The sequence below is a fragment of the Octopus sinensis genome, linkage group LG23 (genome assembly GCF_006345805.1).
Source record: "Octopus sinensis linkage group LG23, ASM634580v1, whole genome shotgun sequence".
Taxonomy (NCBI): Eukaryota; Metazoa; Mollusca; class Cephalopoda; order Octopoda; family Octopodidae; genus Octopus; species Octopus sinensis.
In genome coordinates, this window is record NC_043019.1 from 12,315,803 (window position 1) to 12,322,952 (window position 7,150).

General features: G+C 40.3%; 1 protein-coding gene across 2 annotated transcripts in view; it reads left to right on the plus strand.

Annotated features, from left to right (window-relative positions):
- The window catches only part of LOC115223514 (phosphatidylinositol 3-kinase regulatory subunit alpha), a 209,972-nt gene that overhangs the window by 85,492 nt on the left and 117,330 nt on the right, over nt 1–7,150 (plus strand). The window lies entirely within an intron of this gene.

Below are 7,150 nucleotides of genomic sequence, written 5' to 3' on the forward strand. Positions count from 1 at the left end.
CTACCTGATTGTCCAACCTGTCAGTAATAACCCTTTCTTCTATAGGCAAAAGGCCTGAAATTTTCAGGGAAGGGGGCTAGTTAGCTACATCAACCCCAGTACTCAACTGGTACTTATTTTATCGACCCAGAAAAGATGAAAGGCAAAGCCAACCCCAGCACCATTTTGTCTCTGAGTGTAATCATGGATGAAATACCGCTAAGCATTTTGCCCTGCATGCTAACAATTCAGCCTGCTTGCTGCCTTCAACCTGTTAGTAATAATAGCCAAATCTCCCTCAAATTACACCCTACCACTTTTTAACCCTTTAGTTTTCAGATTAATCTGTTAAATGTAATACTTTTTTCACTCAAATTATTTTCAATTAATCATACATTATCTTACAGCTCTGAAGTTTCAATGGTGTGATAGTTTATTCTTAGAATGTCAATGTAGGTTAGGTGTGAGGGGCTGGATATGGCCAGTCTGAATGTAAAACATGTAGGATATTTGGGCTGGATATGGCCGGCTTAAACACCAAAGGGTTAACCCTTTCATTTCCATAGTTCTGTTGAAATACCCTGTCTTTGTTTCAATTAATTTTTAAAATAATGAAGAATTTAGTAAAATAACCTTGTCATTATTAAGCTTGTGTTTGCAATATAAATTAACCCTAAGCTACAAGAACATAAACTTGCTGGGACTGCCTGTCAGGGTCGTTTAGAAAAAGTGCGGGCTAAAACTACGCGCCTTCACTAGTCAGTTAAGGTGAGACAGTGTCACGTGACAACTTGCTGGGGCTGCCTGCTGGAGCCTAGCGGCAGGTATTTAAAGGGAAAAATTTGACAAGACAGTCAGTCATCGGCTGATACTCGCTGACGATACATCGAAGAGGCCAGGGAATAGAAGAAAGAAGACATGCACCCAACACCAGATCTGAAGATACCTCCGATAGGATGGGGGGCCACCACGTCAAAACGGTAGAAGAGTAGGGGCCGAAACCGGACGTGGTTCCTCCTGATGATGTCTTGAGCTAACTGGATCCTATAAAGGAACTGTTGTGGTAGCAGACCACGAAAACACGGTTGTAATTCCTTCCTTGGTTGTCAAGCAGTGGTGGGGGACAAAAATAGAGACACACACACACACACTTACACACATGCATGCACATGCATACACACACGTAATGGGATTCTACCAAATTCACTCACAAGGCTTTTGTTGGCTCTAGGCTACAGTAGAAGACACTTGCTCAACTGAGACTGAACCCGGAACCATGTGTCTGGCAAGCAAGTTTCTTACCACACAGCTACACCTGTCTGTGCCTACGTGAATACTTCCTTGTGAGAAGTTGTTGTAAATGAACAAGAGCAAGCTGGGGACAGAATGTAGGTTGCAGTGGTGTTGGTGATGGCGGTGGTGCCAGAGATGTCGTTGGTCTCATTGGTTTTTTAAGGATGGTGCCATTGGCTGTTACTGTGGCAATGATGATGAGGATGATGGACATGGCTCTAGTGACAGAGACAGCTGTGGTGGCAGTAGTTCGTTGACCAGGGCAATTGCGAGACGACGATGTCGATGATGGTGGTGGCATTGACAACGGTAGTTTGGTTTCTAGATACAATAATAATAATAATAATATTGCAACAGATTGCAGGGGGGGGGGGAGGAGAAAAGGAAAGTGAAATGCAAAGTGGCAAGGCTACTGAAGTTTCTAGAACTGAGCTTATGTATGTATATTTTATATGTATGTATGTTTGTATATTTGTATGTAGATTGAGTGGCTGTGTATATATGTTTGTGTGGATGCGTGTATATATATATACATATGTATGTATGTGTTTGTGTGTATATATATATGTATGTGTTTGTGTGTATATATATATGTATGTGTTGTGTGTATATATATATATGTATGTATGTGTATATATATGTATGTATATGTGTATATACATATGTATATGTATGTTTATGTGTATATATATATGTATGTATATATATGTATGTTTATGTGTATATATATATGTATGTATATATATATATGTGTGTGTGTATATATGTATATGGCAGCAGTGATGGTTGGAGGGGGGGGGGGGTAAGTAGCAAGACAAAAGCAAGTGTGAGCATTTTGAAAATGGCAAGTGAGACCGAGAGAGGTGAAGTGTTTGCTTTTCAAGAGGAATAACGACAACAGACCAAATTAGTCAACATGTTAGTGAGAAACTGTACACTCCTCAGTTTTTTTTTTTTAGTTATTTTTATTTTCATTTATATTTCTTTTTTTCATTCTTCTTCAGCTAAAAGGATGTGACTAGGAAGAAGAGGATGAAGTGGTGGGACGAGGAGGAGGAGGGAATGGTGGAGTGGTGGTGATGGTGAGGGGGTCAGGCTTTGTTTTAAAAGTAACCAGTGTTTAGAATTTCTGATGAAGACAAAAGCAAACCAAAAAAAAAAAAGGATCCCCCCCCAAAAAAATAATGCACTCAATTCTGGCGACATGCTTTCTCACTGTGTCTATTTCTTCTCTGATGCTCTCCTTCCGTGTTTGTTTGTTTTTCTCTCTCTCTCCTTCCGTCTCTTCTATGTGTGTGTCTTCTGCTACTCTCTCTCTTTGTCTTTCCCTCTTGTGCAATTCTCTTCTGTGATTCTCTCTCTCTCTCTCTCTTTCTGTGTCCCCCACATCTGTAACTCTTGTTCCCCCCTCCCCTTTAACTCTTGTTTCCTCCACAACTATCTTCTCTTCCTTCCTCCTTCATCCTCTCTCTTCCCTTCTCTCTCTTCCCCTCTCTCCCATCTCTCTCTTCCCTCTCTCTCTCTCTATCCCCCTCTCTCTCTCTGTCCCCTCTCTTTCTTCCCCTCTCTCTTCCCCTATCTCTTCCCCTATCTCTTCCGTCTCTCTTTCCTCCTCTCTCTACCCCTCTCTTTCTTCCCCTTCCTTTCTCTTTCTTCCCCCTCTTTCTCCCCCATCTTTCTTCCCCCTCTCCCCCCCGCTCCCCCTCTCTCTTTCCTTCTCTCTTCTCCCTTCTGCCCCCCCCCCCAATTCTCTGGCTCAGTCTCTTGGAGTAAGTAGTATGCTGTCTGCACATATTCTCATTTCAGTAGCTTTTTATCCTTGAGTGGTAAAAATGGTCAAGTATTCGACAAAAAGCTTTCTGGCATTTAGTCATTTTTACTATATCTACCACATCTGAAGACACATGGCTCAGTGGTTAGAGCATTGGGCTCATAATCATGAGGTAGTGAGTTTGATTCCTGAACCGGGCTGTGTGTTGCGTTCTTGAGCAAGACACTTCATTTCACATTGCTCCAGTTCACTCAGCTGTAGAAATGAGTTGTAATGTAATATCACTGGTTCCAAGCTGTGTCAGCCTTTTCCTTTCCCTTGGACAACATCAGTGGTGTGGAGAGGGGACGCTGGTATGTGTGGGTGACTGCTGGTCTTCCATAAACAACCTTGCCCAGAACTTGGGCCTCGGGGAGTAACTGTCTAGGTGCAATCCCATGGTCCTTCATGACCGAAAGGGGTCTTTACCCTTTACCATGTGTGTATTTTGCAGAAACACTTACTTGCCATCTAGTTAGCTGAATATTGAGTACAAATATACTTATGTTCAACTCTCCATGTATATATTTATGTGTGCTATAACTATATCATTACCATCATCATTTAGTGTCCATTTTCCTTGCTGGCCTGGGTTGGATGGTTTGACAGGGATTGCCAAGCCATGTGAGTGGATTTTGTAGACAGAAACTGAAAGAAGCTGGCGAGCTGGCAGAAACGTTAGCACGCTGGGCAAAATGCTTAGCGGTATTTCATCTGCTGTTCTGAGTTCAAATTCCACCAAGGTCGACTTTGCGTTTCATCCTTTCAGGGTCGATTTACCCTTTAGTGTTCAGATTACTCTGTTAGATGTAATACTTTTTCACTCAAATTGTTTTGAATTAATCATGCATTATCTTACAGCTTTGAGGTTTCAATGATGTGATTGTTTATTTTTAGAATGTCAATGTAGGTTTGGTGTGAGAGGTTAGATATCACCAGTTTGAATATAAAACATGTAGAATATCTGGGCCAGATATGGCCGGTTTAAACACTAAACGGTTAAATAAGTACCAGTTACGCACTGTGGTCGATATAATCAACGTAATCCATTTGTCTGTCCTTGTTTGTCCCCTCTGTGTTTAGCCCCTTGTGGGCAATAAAGAAATAAGAAACTGAAAGAAGCTTGCCATGTGTGTATCTTTGTTTCTGTGTTTGTCCCTCACCACTGCTTGCCAAGTGGTATTGGTGTGTTTACGCCCCTATAACTTAGCAGTTTGGCAAAAGAAACTGATAGAATAAGTATCAGGCTAAGAAAAGGATTAAGTACTGAGGTTGATTTGACCAACTAAAAATTCTTCAGAGCAGTGCCCCAGCATGGCCGCAGTCTAATGACCGAAGCAAACAAAAAAAAAAATTAATCTTACTCTTTTATTCTTTTACTTGTTTCAGTCATTTGACTGCGGCCATGCTGGAGCACCACATTTAGTCGAGCAAATCGACCCCGGGACTTATTCTTTTGTAAGCCCAGTACTTATTCTATCGGTCTCTTTTGCCGAACCACTAAGTAACGGGGACATAAACACACCAGCATTGGTTGTCAAGCAATGCTAGGGAGACAAACATAGACACACAAACACACACACGCATATATATACATATATACGACGGGCTTCTTTCAGTTTCCGTCTACCAAATCCACTCACAAGGCTTTGGTCGGCCCGAGGCTATAGTAGAAGACACGCAGTGGGATTGAACCTGGTACCATGTGGTTGGTAAACAAGCTACTTACCACACAGCCACTCCTGCGCCTATTTTGTTTTGCAAGTTCAAATACTGTTTCGTTGGACTGTGTCATTTACAGTTCTGGCTTTTTTTGGGTAACATAGGCACCAAACAAAGAATGTAAAGAAAAGACCCAATCTTGCACATTGACTGGAATATTTTAAACTTATTTCATTCTAATTTCTGATCTCACATTTTGCTGGCTTGCAGCATAACTCTATATGACTCACCACACTTGTCTCGACTATTCTCCTGCTGTCTGCCCTTTACAAGATCCGTCTCCGTTCTCTCTCTCTTTAGTTCTACTTCAATGAAAAATAGTTAGCATTTCTAAGAGTTTCTTGACAAAGTCTTTGAACCAGTTTTCACCAAAACTTTCTCTCAAGAAGGCAATGAACTCTAGACTGACAGATCTAATTATGATGGTGAATTCCTTCCATCAAGGAAGACAACTGTTAGGTTTTCTTGAAATCTGAAGTTTTTTTTGAGCAGCTGCTTCTGGTGTTTGTTTATACACACATACAAATGTAAATATACATATACACACACACAAACAAACATACATATATATATACATACACACACACACACACACACGTTTAAATAATGGCTAAACTAGCAATATGACCATTCCGAAATATAACAATATATATATATTATATCATATATTATATACATATCTATATATATATATCACACACACACACACACACCACACACACACACACACACACACCACGCCACACACACACAGAACACACACACACAACGCGAGGACATGGAGCAAGTATAGTATTATTTTATTGGACGCTCAGGAAAGAAGGAGGGTATACACACATACATGTATATATACACACATACATACATGTATATACATACATATATATATATATATATATATATATATATATATATACATACTTATATATATGCTTTTGTAAATTTTATTTTTGCTTCTCTTTACTTATTTTAGTCATTTATTTATCTATTAGCTCTCAAGACAAAATGCGTGGCAACATTTCTTCTGGCTTTATATTCTGAGTTCAAATTCTGCCGAGGTCAACTTTGCCTTTCATCCTTTTAGGGATCAGTAAAATAAGTACCAGTTATGCACCAGGGTCAATGTAAACCACTAGCCGTCCACTACCCTATTTCATGCCTTATGGTAGAAAGAAGCATCATTATTATTATTATTATTATTTTTGAGGTAGAAAGCTGGCAGAATTGTTGTCATGCAAGACAAAATACTAGTGGCATTTTATCCATCTTTACATTCTGAGTTCAAATTCCACCAAGGTTGACTTTGCCTTTCATCCTTTCGGGGTCGATAAATTAAATACCAGTGAAACACTGGGGTCACATAATTGACTCATCCCCTCCCCCCAAAATGGCTGCCCTTGTGGCAAAATTTGAAACCATTATTATTATTATTATTATTATTTAAGGCAAGCTGGCAGAATTGTTAGCGTGCTGGTTGAAATGCTTTGCAGTATTTCATCCGTCTTCACGTTCTGAGTTCAAATTCCGCTAAGGTTGACTTTGCCATGCATCCTTTTGGGGTCGATAAATTAGGTACCAGTGAAACACTGGGATTGATGTAATGTAATCGACTAGACCCCTTCCCCTGAAATTGCTGGCCTTATGCCTTTAGTAGAAAGGATTATTATTATTATTATTATTATTATTATTATTATTAAGGTGGTTAGCTGGCAGAATCGTTAGCATGCCGGGCGAAATGCTTAGCGGTATTTTGTCTGCCGCTACGTTCTGAGTTCAAATTCCGCCGAGGTCGACTTTGCTTTTCATCCTTTTGGGGTCGATTAAATAAATACCAGTTATGCACTGGGGTCGATATATCGACTTAATCCGTTTGTCCTTGTTTGTCCTCTCTGTGTGTAGCCCCTGTGGGTAATAAAGAAATAGGTATTTCGTCTCCGCTATGTCTGAGTTCAAATTCTGCCAAGTCAACCTTGCTTTCATCCTTTCGGAGGAGTCGATTAAATAAGACCAGTTACGCACTGGGGGGTCGAAGGTATATCACTATCCCTCGCCCAAATTTCAGACCTTGTGCCTATCGTAGAAAGGATTATTATTAAGGTTGGGGGGGCTGCAGGTTCATTAGCATGTGGACAAACTGCTCTGTGGAATTTTGTCGTTTTATGCTCTCATTCAAAAGCTTATTTATTCGAGGTTGACTTTACCTTTGATTCTTGGGGGTCGATAAAAATTAACCAGTTGAAACTGGGGTTGATATAATCAACTATTCCCCTTCTTTCGAAAGTGCTGGCCTTGTGCCAAAGTCTGAAAACCAATAATTATAGGCGGTGAGCTGGCAGAATCGTTAGC